Source organism: Anomaloglossus baeobatrachus, chromosome 1, assembly GCF_048569485.1.
Source record: "Anomaloglossus baeobatrachus isolate aAnoBae1 chromosome 1, aAnoBae1.hap1, whole genome shotgun sequence".
NCBI lineage: Eukaryota > Metazoa > Chordata > Amphibia > Anura > Aromobatidae > Anomaloglossus > Anomaloglossus baeobatrachus.
In genome coordinates this window covers 672378792-672394106 of record NC_134353.1, presented here as the reverse complement: position 1 = coordinate 672394106, position 15315 = coordinate 672378792, and the positions used below count along the sequence as shown (strand labels likewise).

At 41.7% G+C, this 15315-nt stretch overlaps 1 protein-coding gene across 1 annotated transcript in view; it reads right to left on the bottom strand.

Annotated features, from left to right (window-relative positions):
- The window catches only part of SGSM1 (small G protein signaling modulator 1), a 333454-nt gene that overhangs the window by 104382 nt on the left and 213757 nt on the right, over positions 1–15315 (bottom strand). The window lies entirely within an intron of this gene.

Below are 15315 nucleotides of genomic sequence, written 5' to 3'. Positions count from 1 at the left end.
TTCACTTGAATGGGTGCGAGAGAAAGAGTCTCGGCTTACAATCGCAGCATGCTGCGATTGTTTTCTCAGTCCGATTAGGGCTGAGAAAATAATCGCTCATGTGTGCTGAGACACAGGCTAGAATTGGTCCGAGGGGAATGCGATGTTTTATCACACTCCACTCGCACAGTTTTTTTCGCCGTGTGGCTTAGGCCTTAATTTCACACACTAGAGGAGGTCCATAGCCCCCTTAAACCCAAAGGGTACAATACTGTCCTTTTGACATATATTATCCAGTTATACTCAGCTGTGCTTTTCCATATGGCCGACTACTGCAGATAAAAATGTATACCAATCATTGTACATTTTTTTACACGGGAGCCCATTGATAACAGATATATTGTAAAGCATACACTAAAAAATGACAAAGTTTTACACTAGATGCTAATGCTGGGATGTTCCCTTCGCTTATGCTCTGCGATGTAGCCCAAAATGCAATTTGAACTGTATTTCTTAAATGTGTTTTACTTAATATTAAAAAGTTATGCACTGAAAGATTATGTCTGCACTTAAATAGGTTGCATTGTGATCTCAGAATTTTCATTAAGCACAGCAAAAAGCATTAAGATGATAATAATCGCATGAGAAAGGCATATAAACTGACCCAAAAACGTTGCTTTGTTTAAATATCAAGCTGTCACTTTTAAAGCCCTTCTGAAATGCTCTGCGTCATCTGTGAGCCGTTTTAAAACTGCTTATATAAAATATATCAAAATATCTCAAATTTAATATAATTACTGTCAAAATGCAGGGCAATTTATATACATTATTCATTGATGGCCTATCAGAAGGGTGAAAAGCTAGAATAACCTTTTCACATTAGTGTTTTCATATTTCAAGCTTCTATACATGAGAGGGACACTTAATGTAAAAATGATTGTGCTGAGGCTTTGTAATATGAAGCACTAGTGTATCCAAATAGCAGTTAACAGCCAATATTTCCTCTTGCTTTTGCCACATTTCTAGAGAGCCACCAGAAAAGAAGTGGGAAATAATTATTATATAGTCACAGCCAAAAGTGTTGGTACGCTTTAAATGGTTCCAAAAAATGAATTTCTCACAAAAAATTATTGCAATTACATATGCTTTCTCATTCACGTTTATTTCCTTTGTGTGTATTTGAAAACAAAAAAAAAAAACTGAAAAAAAAGTAAAAATGGACATAACACAAAACCCCAAAAATGGGACCAACAAAATTATTGGCACCTTTCCAATATTGTGGGACAAACAGCTTTGTTTTAAGCTTGTGATGCTCATTCAAACTCCACCTGTGACAAGTAACAAAAGTGGGCAATATGAATTTCACACCTGAACTCGGATAAAAAGGGGAAAGTTGTCTCAATCTTTGCAATGAGTATCTGTGTACCACATTACGCATAGAAAGAGAAGAGAACTGTCTGAGGACTTGAGAACCAAAATTGTTGCAAAATATCAACAATAAAGGTTAAAAGTCTATCTCCAGAGATTTTGATGCTCCTTTGTCCACGGTGTGCAACATAAGCAGGAAGTTTACAACCCATGGCACTGTAGCCAATATCCCTGGATGCTGACAGAGAAATTAATGAAAGGTTGTAACGCAGGATATCCTGGATAGTGGATAAGCAGCCCCAATCAAGCTTCATAGAAATTCAAGTTGCCCTATTGGCTCAGGGTCCATCAGGATGATCCTACTGCCGATACAGACACACAAAAAGAAGGTAGACTGCAGTTTGCCAAAATGTATGTGAGCAAGCCAAAATCCTTCTGGGAAAGACTTGTGTATAGAGGAGACCAAGATAGAGCTTCTTGGCGAAGAACATCATGCTACTGTTTACCAAAAAAGAACACAGTACCTACAGTCAAATACAGTGGAGGTTAAAAGATGTTTTGGGGTTGGTTTTTTGACTCTGGGTGCCTGGACTGTGTGCAAGACATCATAAAATCTGAATAATCACAGGATTTTGGTCGCATTGCAGTGCCCAGTGTGAGAAATCTGGGTTTGTATCCTCAGTCATGGGTCTTCCAGCAGGACAATGACTCTAAACATACTTCAAGAAGCACTCAGAAATTAATTGAAACAAAGCACTGGAGAGTTTTAAATTGGCCAGCAATGAGTCCGGATCTAAATCACATTGAACACTTGTGGAGAGATCTTACAATTGATGTTGGGAGAAGGCAGCCTTCAAATATGAGAATCCTGGGGAATTTTGTAAAATAAGAAGGGTCCAAAATTCCAGTTGAAAGGTGTAAGAAGCTTGTTGATGGGTATAGGAAGCGATTTATGGCAGTTATTATAAAGGGGGTGCAATTAATTATTAAGTTGACGTTGCCAACAATTTTGTCTGGCCCATTTTGGAGTTTTGTGTGAAATTATGTCCAATTTTCTCTCTTTTTTTATGTTGTTCCAATACACACAAAGGAAATAAACATGTGTATAACACAACATATGTGTCGCGAGGGTAATTTAGTAACTGGGAACAGGGGTTCCTAAACTGGCGCTCAGGCTAGGGGCGCCCTAACTGTCCCTCATCCTAAAGGTAGTTCTAAAGGTGAATAGGTCTAGACCACCAGCATAGGCCGGACTCCTGATCAGCTCTAGGTCTAATACCCTCTAACCCCCAAATCAGGAGAGGGTCGGGACTGGAGTGGTAAATCTGACACAGATAGACATACTGGGGGAAACAAACTCACAGAGATATAGACAAAACATGCTGAGGAGGAAATAAAGAAAAGAAAAGAAATAATCAAACGACAAGAGTATTTCCACAGCACACACTAATAGCAAACAGCAGTTTACCAGAAGCTGAGTAACGATGCACATAGACGGGAATCGCAAAAGCAATTATCGGCATGGAGGAGAAGATTCCACCATCTTTTAAAGAGCAGATGCAGCCATAATAGCATACCCCAGAATATCAGGCTCTCCTTCTACCGTGGAAAGCTTCAAGAGGAACCTGAAGACCCACCTCTTCCAACAAACCTACAATAACCCTCAGTCCAGTACACCACTGGGCAACCAGCTCTGTCCTCACCTATTGTACCCTTACCCATTCCCTGTAGACCGTGAGCGCTCACGGGCAGGGTCCTCTTTCCTCCTATACCAGGCTGTTTTGCACTATTATTGTTGTACTAGGTTTTATGCATACTCTTTTCACTTGTAAATCGCCATGGAATAAATGGTGCTATAATAATAAATAATAATAATAGGTCTCCAGAAACCCATGACCCTAGCAGCAATCCACAGGCCAGCAGAAATTAGCTCCTGCTAGACCGATCATTAATAAGCACACAACAGGTCGACGACCGGCTCTCAGTGTGCAACTTAAAAGTACCAGGTGGCGTTTCAGACTCTGCAACGTGAACAGGGTGAGAAGGCGCCATGACACCTGGTGAGTTTAGAGCTGAACACCGAGTGACAAAATGTAATTGCAATAATTTTATGGGAGAAATAGTTCATTTTCTGCAACAATTTCAGTGGTGCCAACACTTTTGACCATGACTGTAAAAACCATATCAAAATAAATTATGGTAGGAGATCATTAGGATCTCCTAGTTGATTAAGATCAACTAGGAGATCATGTGAACTATTAAATGGATTGTCCCTTTAATAAATAATTACATAACTTCTAGACAATCTTAGCATAACCCCCAGAATGCTAATGCAAAAAAAAAAACAGCAACAGGTTTTCTGCCAGGAGGTTCAAATATGATGCTAAAATTCGGTGCAGACATTCCAGCAACAAATTTGCACCTCCTGGTAGAAAACTGCACCAAAACAGTGTCAAAACCTTTTTTTTGCATTTTTGTGCCAAGAGATGCAAATTTGGTGATGAAATGTTTGCACTATATTTGTGCACTCAATCTACATCTCCTTGGAAAAAAATGCATCAAAACCGCATGAGGTATGATGTGGTAGTGATTCGGGTTTTTGCAAGGAGGTGTAGATTGGGTGCAGGAATATGGTCTAAAAATTTCATCACCAAATCCACATCTCTTGGCAAAAAACCCCGCAGTTTTCTGCCAGGAGATGCAGGTCTCACCTGAGTTGAGGTCACTGAGTTTACTGAGGTCAGAGGTCACCTGAGGTCAGGTTACCTGCGAGGTGGAGGACCATGGGAACCTCCAGCTGTGCCTGCAACTAACATGAGTGACGTCACCGCTCATTGTGCTGCTCATTCTCTGCCTGAAGTTACAGCATACGGTAATGTTCTATGGCCGCTCGATGTGACTTTGGATGTAGCAGAGCTGGAATCGTCGTGGGACCTCGTGTGGATTACGTCAGTCCTGGAGTTTGGGGGGTTAATAAAGGGGTGAAAGAGGGTTTTTTTGTATTTTACTTCAAATAAAGGAGGTTTTTTTGGGTGTTTTTGTTTATTTCTTTTCACTTACAGATTAGTTATGGGGGTCTCATAGACATCTCCCATTACTAATATAGGACTTAGTGGCAGCCGTCAGTTGTTATTAACCCCTTATTACCCCGATGATTACCACCGCTCTAGGGCAATAGGGAAGAGCTGGGTAAAGTAAAGGCTGCTATTTTTAGGCTGGGAGGCCCAATAAGGACGGGTCTCTCCAGCATGAGAATACCAGCCCCCAACTGTCGGGCTTTATCATAGCTGAGAATCAAAATTGGGGGGAATGCACGTCGGTTTTTTAAATGATTTATTTAAATATTTTTTATTAAAAAAAAAGCTGCATTCATTGGCTTTCATTTTGATAGACAGCCAAGATAAGCACATAGCTGGGGGCTGCAGCCTGTAGCCGTATGTTTTATCTGTACTGGTTATCATAATATTGGGGAACGCTACACCAATTTATTTCTTTATTTTTACTCCTATCTACAGTTACCCGCAGACAGGGTCAGTAATTGCACTCAGCCAGACACGCTGTCACCCAGGCTTGGGGCGCGTCTGACTGCAACCAATCACAGACGCCAGGACAGCCAGTGGATGGAGGAAGTTGTGAATATGGATGAGCAATAATGAGAGGCCCTGGAAGAAGAATGAGCGGCCTGGAAGCAATCACAGCCGTGCCGGAGACTCAGTAAGTGTAAAGCGCTTGCTTCAATTCCCCTATATCTTCTACCACCATTTTTACGCAGCGATTTTTGGTCCCCATAGACTTATATGGGGACCGATTTCTGGCCAGATATCCAAGATCAATTCTAGGACGGAACCGGATTTTTTTTTATCTGGTTAGATCCGCTGGTCCCTGTTATCTGCGAGTCCACCCATCACTGTTCATTAGAAGATGACATAAGGTCGCACCTTCATATACAGTACATAACACAAGGTGACAATATTCACGAAGTGTAATTGTCACAGCTTATCCCTGGACAATAAACAACCTTAGCACAGATCATGCCAATAAAACTCTCCCATATACGTCCAAGAGCATCTCCAGTTTCAATTTCCATTAGGCTGCTATAAAGCAAACGTCTATTAACAGCATTTTGGGTAAGATGGCTACCTTATAGTCATGTACACAGAATGGAATAAAAAAAATCTTCAATCAAGAAATAAAATCAGACTAGAAAAATAGGTATTATTACCTTGTTTTAATTGGTAAAAATAAACTGACATAATATATTCCTTTAAAAAATATAAATAGAAGTTATTTTGTAATATTTCAGGTTTTATACTTCCTATGGCTTGTCATCAGCAGCAATAGACAATTCAGCATTCTGAGAGGTTTTTTATATTAGATACGGTAATTAAGATTTATGGACTTACTATATTTTAAATCAAAGGCAATAGTCATTTTATTTCAAGTTGGATTCCCGAAACTGAAGTCTATGACATATGTTCTGTAGCAGTCTTTTTTTACAATAATTGTTTTATAGTAAGCATGATTATTTGAAATCAAGGCTGTAATAAGGTTTGCTTTCATTATATTTTATGGAAAATCTATTCCCTTCAAACAAACATAGGTCCATCTACTGTGCTTCTATTTCAAAGAAAATTATAGTGTGCACAAAATTAGTGAATCACAAAAGATCATTCAGGTTTTTTTTTCCTCCTTATTAACATTTTCTCTCATACTGCCTGTGCCAGGATAATGTCAAGAAACTGACAAAATGTAGATTCGGACTGCATTTCCTTAGCATTATCAAGTAGTTTGTCACTGAGAATTACTTATTCAGACTTTCATTAACCTTTTCTTTGAAGGAAGTACAACTGAGACTTATCACCAGGTTGAAGTGAATATCCTACTTTAAAGGAGTTTTGTGGTTTTAGGAAGCAAAAAACTGAGCTTTACTCACCCTACCTGGGTCCAGTGCTGAGTCTTCACCACTGCTCCCATTATCTCCACCATTGGCATACATAGACAGAAGAGGGGCCTTTTGCAAGAACAGTAAATGGTCCCTTTTCAGTTCAATAGTTCATCATAATGCATAATCCACCTGCTTTGGAGGTAGAAATGAGCCCCCAATTACACCAATGATTTGTTCTCCCCTGGGGATGTCACATTGACAGTGCTGCAACCAATAAGTGAGTTCAGCTGTTCTGCCCAAGTATGGTACACTGTACAGGCCACTGAAGGGTTTTCTGAAATTGGAAAACCCCTTTAAAATATTAAACTAACTTTTCTTAAACATCCTTCCTGTGAAGTTTAAAACCAATTTTGGTATGGTATATAAAGGAATCTGTCAGCAGGATTCCTTCACCCCCCTCAAACTATTACTATATGTAATTAATTCCTTCAAAGACAAGTCCAGCAATACCTTTACTGGGCCAGTCTGTTCTCCATTACTGAGAAAGTAGCATCTGAATCGATAAGCAAATGAGCCTGAAAAGCTATATGTAGATCTGAAGTCTTGGTTACTCCAGATGTATTCCCCACCCAGTAATACCTCCTCCTGCTTGACTGACAGCCTCTATGCTGTGTAACTTCATGAGGAGGTGCTCTGTGCAAAAAAATAGAGCTGGAGTGACAGAGGCTTTAGCTCTTAAAATAGCTCTCTAGCCTAATTTGCATATCAATTCAAAAGCTGATTTGTGAGCAATGGAAAAACAGACGGGTCATGTACAGGTATTGTTGGACTTGTCTTTGAAAGAGCTGTGACGCCCTGGACCCCAGGGGTCACAGAACAACATCACATACACACACACCCCCTCCCCTGGTCAGGAACACCCGTCAAACAAAACCCTTGTTGCCCCCTACAGGGTCTGATGTCCATACCAGGTAGGTCCCCACCTATCAAGGAGTTCAAAGGCCTGAAGGCAGGAAAAGTAGTCAGTTGAGTGGGGAAGTTTAGTGGAGTCGAGTTTGGAGGTGAAGTGGAGAGGAGGAAGAGAGAGAGAAGGAGAGACTGTGTGTCTGGGTCGGAGTCCAGGCACCATCAGCAAGGTCGGCAGATGGTGGTGGCCGTCTGCAGGAGTAGGTGGACGTCTGCGGAACCGTAGGACCGGGGTTGGGCGTTGGCCCGCCGGTACCGAACCGGGCAGCGGATTGAAGCCAAGCACCAAGGCAGGGTACTTAGACCCCAACTAGGCTCGAAAGCCGCCGTAAAGGTCGAATTCTCTGATTGCGGTCTGGACCTCAGGGGTTCATTCCCAACCAAGTCCCGTCAGAAGGCAACAGCTCAACCCGTCCGGATAAGAGCCACCGCCAACGGCCAGAGATCCAAGGGCCAGCGCCTGCGGGCAAAACGGGCTCTCCCGACACGTACAAGCCGGGTGTGCGGACCACTCGTGGGAATCCATAGGGGTCAAATATTTACACATAGGTGCAGGGAACGACAGCCACCATCAACCCGTCCGGGGAGAGTGAAGATGCAGCCGACTGCGGGCCCCGTCCATCCAGCCGTTTGGTTTACCAGAGACTCTGTTATTGACTACCTGAGTGAGTACACCAGTGCCATCCGGCACAGCACTGCAACGTAACGCTGCCCCGCATCCACGCTGCCTCCTCGCATCAGCACCTGCACCTATCCCTTCTTCCCTACTCCCCAACCGAGCCCCGGGACCAACAACTCCTACCCACGGAGGGGTCAACACCTTAAGCTGCTCTCCGCCATCGCTCCCGGGATCCCCTGTCACCAGCAGCGGTGGTGCCCACCATCACCACAACCCGTGGGTGGCGTCACAACCGACATCCCACCACCAAACCTCCCCCTTTTCACTCGTGGGCGAGGAGGCGCTGCTCGAGCGCCCGGGTCCGGCCCCGTGCTCAAGCCACCGAGGAGCAGAAGCACCGGACTCGAGCGCCAGCGATTCCCCAAGGCGAGCAGCGTTCCCAGAACCCCTCCGCCCGCGGCAGAGCCACTCAACAAACACTGCTTGTGGCAGCGTAGCCTAAATGATGCATAAAAGCAGTAATTCAGAAAGGACAACACTACAAAAGTGTTAGCAATGAGACAAAGTTTACTTTTACTGTACTAGGTTGGTTATAATCAGGCACAGCTCTGCAGCACTATGAGAGGACAACTGCTGCTGCAAATGTTTGTAATGAGAAAAAGTTCACCTCTGCTATACCATATTACCGCTGATCTCACTTCAGAGCAATGTGGGAATATGAGAGCAAAGTGTCAGTCATTACATGTCTCACACTGGTAATACCCACACTCATTTAAAAGAAACTCAGGAGGCAAATTTTCAGAGAAATTTGTCTCCAGCCCATAGATCTTTTTTCTTGCTAGTCAATAAAGTTATCACTCGTAGTATACTTTTGTCTTCTTTTGGGGGCACACAAGTAGTTACATATATTTTTCTGGCTAGCATGGTACTAAGTTATACATTTTTTTTTATACATTTTAATATCAGACAGGACAATTTTTAAAAGGATTATATTGTGAGCATCAACTAGCCTTCCTTCAGAGATCTTTAATAAGGGTCTTAAAGAATTAAAGCGACAGTGCACAAAGAATCGCTCTTAAAAGGGGCAGAAACCATATAGCTGCTAAGGTGAGGCAACCTGATAATTTGCTTTAACGTCTGTAATTATAGCAAACTGTTGTCAACAACCAGTGCAGAAGTAACTGGGGCCTCATTTATGAGAATTGCCTCACGGTAAGATCGTTCTGGTTGCCTATAGTAACTGCAGAAGTAACTGGGGGTTCATTTATGAGAATTGCCTCACGGTAAGGTCGTTCTGATTACCTATAGCAACTGTAGAAGTAACTGGGACCTCATTAATGAAGATAACCTCACAGTAAGATCATTCTGGTTGCCTACAGAAAAAAAACAAAAGAAACTGGGGCCTCATTTATGAAGTTTGCCTCACAATAAGATTGTTCTGGTAGCCTACAGCAACCAGAGCGCAGCTTTCAGGATTGAAGCTGCTGAGGTAAAGTGAAAGTGGAGCTCTGATTGTTTGTTATGGACACCTAGATCACTCTGACTGAAGCAGTTTTCATAACTAAAAATGTAACCTTAGCAAGCGTAGCCAACAATTTAACACATTTTCTGTAAGTGAAGCCATGGTATTTTGCTGGTGTCATACAGTTAAAACCAGAAGTTTACATACACTGTCTAAAAAGAAACATATGCATATTTTTCTCATTATCTGACATAATCAGAATAAAGGTTTCCCATTTTAGGTCAATTAGTACTACCAAAATTATTCAGATTTTACAAATGCCAGAATAATGAGAACGTTTTAAGGTATTTTTATTAATTTCTGCAAAGTCAAAAGTTTACATATATAAAGGCAAAATGTAGCGTTTTTATTTTTGTATTAACAATAGTGACTATGAAATCAAGTATTTTTAATACAAAATTAAACTCACTGTTTATTTATATTTATTAAATTCTAGTTTTACTGAAACATTGGGGGCTGCCATTTTGGATTTGCTGTGTGTAACGACAGTTACTCACCTCCTTTATGGCAGCCCTCTGTGCATTCACTCTGATAGTCGCGCTGCGACCCTATACTTAATACAGGACAGCTCCCTGCTGCGACTTGGATGCGCCCCCTGGGCTGTCCAGATCACAGCAGAGAGAGGAAATCAGCACCATCTTTGTGCAGCTCACAGCGTATGCTGCACTTTCCCTCTGTCACCCTCAACCTGTGATAGTATCAGCGCCCCTCCCCCCCGCCGCCGCTACCATCTCCAATGACACGCCCCCTGCGCCATTACTACCGTCTCCAATGACAATCCCTGCTCCCCCCTGCTTCTGTCTCCAATGACACCCCCCCGCACCGCTGCTACCATCCCCCCCACCAGAGCATTGCGTGCAGGCGTGCGTGCATGCAGAGTATTGTGGGCGTGCGTGTGGCAGAGCATTGCGGGTGTGCGTGTGGCAGAGCATTGTGTGCGTGCGTGAGGCAGAGCATTGCGGGTGTACATGTGGCAGAGCATTGTGTGCATGTAAATAGCAGAGCATTGCGTGCGGGCATGCGTGCGTGCATGCAGAGCATTGCGTGCACACATGTGTGCATGTGGCAGAGCATTGCAGGCGTGTGTTGCAGAACATTGCGGGTGGGCGTACATGCGGCAGAGCATTGCGGGACCGGGGCGTGCAGAGTGCTATGTAGGGAGCACTATGCAGCTGTCCTTGGTGACACTTTAGACATTTGTGGTCACCAACAAAATGGCTCCGCACTGTGTTCCTAAACGTCATCTTCCCTTTTCCTTTTGGAAACACCCAGATTGGGAGGGGTAGCTGTGACATCACACACAGGAAACCAGATCCTGCCCACTTTTACTGCAGCTGTAATGTGAGCTAGTTCTACAGTAGGATTTCAGCAGCTGCTCTCCCTAGTGTTTAACAGTGGAAAATATCATATATTCATTTTTTTATATATTTTATTCAATTAAAAACAAATAATGATATTTAAACAAAACATTAAAACCTTAATACTTTACATTTTTTCAGTTATTGATTTTTTTTTTTTTGGACGACACCTTCACTTTAAACAATATGGGACAGCTTATATGATGGTGTCATGTCTTTTGGAAGCATCATGGGAAAGTCAAAAGAAATCATACAAGATCTCGCACAAGTCTGGTTCATCCTTGGGTGAAACTTCCAAATACCTAAAGGTACCTCGTTCATCTGTACAAACAATTATATGCAAGTTACAAGATGGGAATGTCCAGCCATCATACCATTCGGGAAGGAGACACGTTCTGTGTACCAGAGATGAATGTGCTTTGGTCAGACATGTGTATATCAACCCAAAAACAAAAGCAAAAGACCTTGTGAAGATGCTGGCAGAATCTGGTAAGACTGTGTCATTATCCACAGTGAAATGAGTACTGAATCAACATGGGCTGAAAGGCCACTCTGCCAGGAAGAAGCCATTACTCCAAAAGAAACATAAAAAAGCCAGATTAATGTTTGCAAATGCACACAGGAACAAAGACCTTCATTTTTGGAGACATGTTCTGTGGTCTGATGAAATTAAAATTGAACTGTTTTGCCATAATGACCATTGTTTCAAGGAAAAAGGGAGAAGCTTTGAAGCCTAAGAACACCATCCCAACTGTGAAACACGGGGGTGGCAGCATCATGTTGTTGGGTTGTTTTGCTGCAGGAGGGACTGGTGCACCTCACAAAATAGATGGCATCATCAGGAAAGATAATTATGTGGCAATACTGAAACAACATCCCAAAACATCAGCCAGGAACTTAGAGCTTGGGCGGAAACAGCTCTTCCAAATAGACAATGACCAGACACATACTGCCAAACTGGTTACAAAGTGGCTTAAGAATAACAAAGTCAATGTTTTGAAGTGGCCATCACAAAGTCCCGGTTTCAATCCTATTGAAAATTTAAGGGCAAAGCTGAAAAGGCAAGTGCGAGCAAGGCAACCTACAAACATAGCTCAGTTACAAAAGTTCTGTGAGGAGGAATGGGACCAAATTTCTACCAACTATTGTGAGAAGCTTGTGGAAGGATATCCAAAATGTGTGATCAAAGTCATACAGTTTAAGGGCAATGGTACCAAATACTAATGAAATATATTTAAACTTTGGTTTTGTAGAAAGTAATAAAAATGCTTTAACAAAAACATTATTTTTCTCACATTATTCTGGCATTTGGCAAATATAAATAATTTTGGTTCCTAATTGACCTAACACGGGAAAGGTTTATTCTGATTTCATGTCAGATAGTGAGAAAACAATGCATATGTCTTTTTAGATAGTGGATGGATACTGCTGGTTTCAACTGTATAAACTTTGCCAAAAAGTACCATGTTGCCCCTCCCATCATGTTAGTTTAATAAAAAAAATTACTATCCTAGCAATTCGCTTTTACCAACAGCAGTTTTCCTCTCAAGGCCAGTAGTGTAACACTAAACTGGCCAAATGAATAGTATAAACGTGCTGAAAGTACAGCATCAGACTTAACAGATAATAAATCATGCGACACACATGTCTCCAGAGTGAAATAAACATATTGCCACAAAAAAGACCTAGGCATTGTGCGTCACGTCATTACCTGGAGCCAGAATAGAATACTGGTTCTAGAAGTATTAAGATGAAAACTCTCATAGATGGCTTACCTACTGACAAATTACAGCTCTGGCCACAGCACTCAAGTCATATACTGTATATTTGTAAATTATATGTTTTGAAGGGGAAGATCATTTTTACTGTGTCAGTCTCACACATCTATAGTAACATTAAGATTACATTTGATCCATGATGATAAGGAAAAGAAAATTCTGTGTCTAACCTGCATTTACCCCACTTTCCAATTAGATACACTCTATATACAAAAGTGTGGGCCAGACGTCTTAACAACTGATTTCAGGATTTTCATTGAGTTCCATTGCTACAGGGTATATGACAAGGTCCCTTCCATGCAATCTGCCTTTACTAATATTTGTGACAAAAAGTCTTGTTATAAAGAGCTCACTCTATTCTATCGTGGTCCTGTAATAGGATGGTCACTGCTATAATAATTTATTTGCTCCTAAATATTAGACAATGAGCTGTAAGTAGGATGACGTAAAGAAACATAGGGGGTAGTCACCGAGGTTTGAGGGGTATTGTGCATAAAAGTCACCAACGCTCTGCTGACTCCATAGCTACAAAGTGCCGGGCATCAGCACAAAACTGTGCAACCTCATTGAACGCCTCAGGGATGAACTAGAAGGCATATCGCGAGTAAAACCCTGTGATCCAAAATGCTCCAATTGACCTCACAAATGCTCTTGTAGTAGATTGAGTAGAAATATATACACACTCCATAATCTTGCAGAAAGCCTTCCCCAAAGAGTAAGTGGAAGCTGTTATAGATGCTAAGTAAGGACCAAGTCCATATAAATGTCTGTAAATTTAAGAAGGGATGTCAAAAAGCTCTTATAAATGTTATATGTAGGTGTCTCAATACGTTTGTTCACATGGTGTATCTAAGTCCAGCAATGGCAGGTTCTTTCTCAATTACATAGTAAAAGAAATACATTTTCCTACAATCCTTGGACTGGTGCTCATTGCCTCTGTGCGTACTACTATTCCTTGTACTTGTCTTGCTGCACCCAAAAGGAATCAAGAGGGTGAAAAAGCACACACAGAGTCTCAGAAGAACAGTTAGTCTGATTCCCTGACACACAATATATGATTTTAAATGAATAAAACACAGAAATATCTGAACATTAAAGAAAATAATTCACACATTTACTACACTTGGATTCTGGAAACAAATCTATTTTTATTTTTGGCTGCAAGTATGTTTGCTTGCCTTTCAAATTAAAGCATTAGCCATGTCTATTAGTTTTTCGTTTGTGAACCCTCCCCACCACACCTATTGCCAATCCATATAATACGCATAAATAGCTTGGGTCTCAGCTTCCCATACACGGTAAGTTTTTTAACTGCATGAGAGGACACACACAAGCTAGGGACCCCAACGTAGAGAAATACTTTGGCGTAGTGTTGGGGCTCTATTGCATTGATCAATTCAGTAGCTAAATTTCTCTTGATTCATATGTTCATGGCAGTAATGCAGATTCCATTTTTCACATTTTCACCCTTACATATAGCAATTGGATTTTTCAAGTCAGTATTCACACAGCAGTTTCTGCTATTCCATGTATTCCCCTTCCATAGTCACTGGTGTGCATACCTTATCTCCCCATAGTGATGTTTTTTTAGGTTTTTTGCACCCAGTTCGGACTTGGAATGGTGTTCCAAACGTTATTCGTTATTGTTAGTAGTTTTTCGTTTGTGAACCCTCCCCACCACACCTATTGCCAATCCATATAATACGCATAAATAGCTTGGGTCTCAGCTTCCCATACACGGTAAGTTTTTTAACTGCATGAGAGGACACACACAAGCTAGGGACCCCAACGTAGAGAAATACTTTGGCGTAGTGTTGGGGCTCTATTGCATTGATCAATTCAGTAGCTAAATTTCTCTTGATTCATATGTTCATGGCAGTAATGCAGATTCCATTTTTCACATTTTCACCCTTACATATAGCAATTGGATTTTTCAAGTCAGTATTCACACAGCAGTTTCTGCTATTCCATGTATTCCCCTTCCATAGTCACTGGTGTGCATACCTTATCTCCCCATAGTGATGTTTTTTTAGGTTTTTTGCACCCAGTTCGGACTTGGAATGGTGTTCCAAACGTTATTCGTTATTGTTAGTAGTTTTTCGTTTGTGAACCCTCCCCACCACACCTATTGCCAATCCATATAATACGCATAAATAGCTTGGGTCTCAGCTTCCCATACACGGTAAGTTTTTTAACTGCATGAGAGGACACACACAAGCTAGGGACCCCAACGTAGAGAAATACTTTGGCGTAGTGTTGGGGCTCTATTGCATTGATCAATTCAGTAGCAAAATTTCTCTTGATTCATATGTTCATGGCAGTAATGCAGGTTCCATTTTTCACATTTTCACCCTTACATATAGCAATTGGATTTTTCAAGTCAGTATTCACACAGCAGTTTCTGCTATTCCATGTATTCCCCTTCCATAGTCACTGGTGTGCATACCTTATCTCCCCATTATCATAGGAATGTGGCATGATGCGGTGGCATGCTAATGTTTGGGCACAACTTGTCATAATTACAGTTAGGCAAGTTGAAGATGAAATGATCTCTAAAGGGCATAAAGTTAAAGATGACACATTTCCTTTATATTTTAGGCAAAATATTACCGTATTTTTCGCTTTATAAGACGCACTTTTGTTCCCCCAAATTTTGGGGGAAAGTAGGGTGTGCGTCTTATAAGCCAAATATACGGGGGGGTGATATATATGTACACTGCAGGGTCCAGGGGTGGTGGGGGCGCTGTGCTGGGGGCAGGTGAACGCTGCGGCGGCAGCGTTTGATCTCCTGCTCCCGCTCATATAATATGCACAGCCGCTGTCCATCTCCGGTGGTGCTG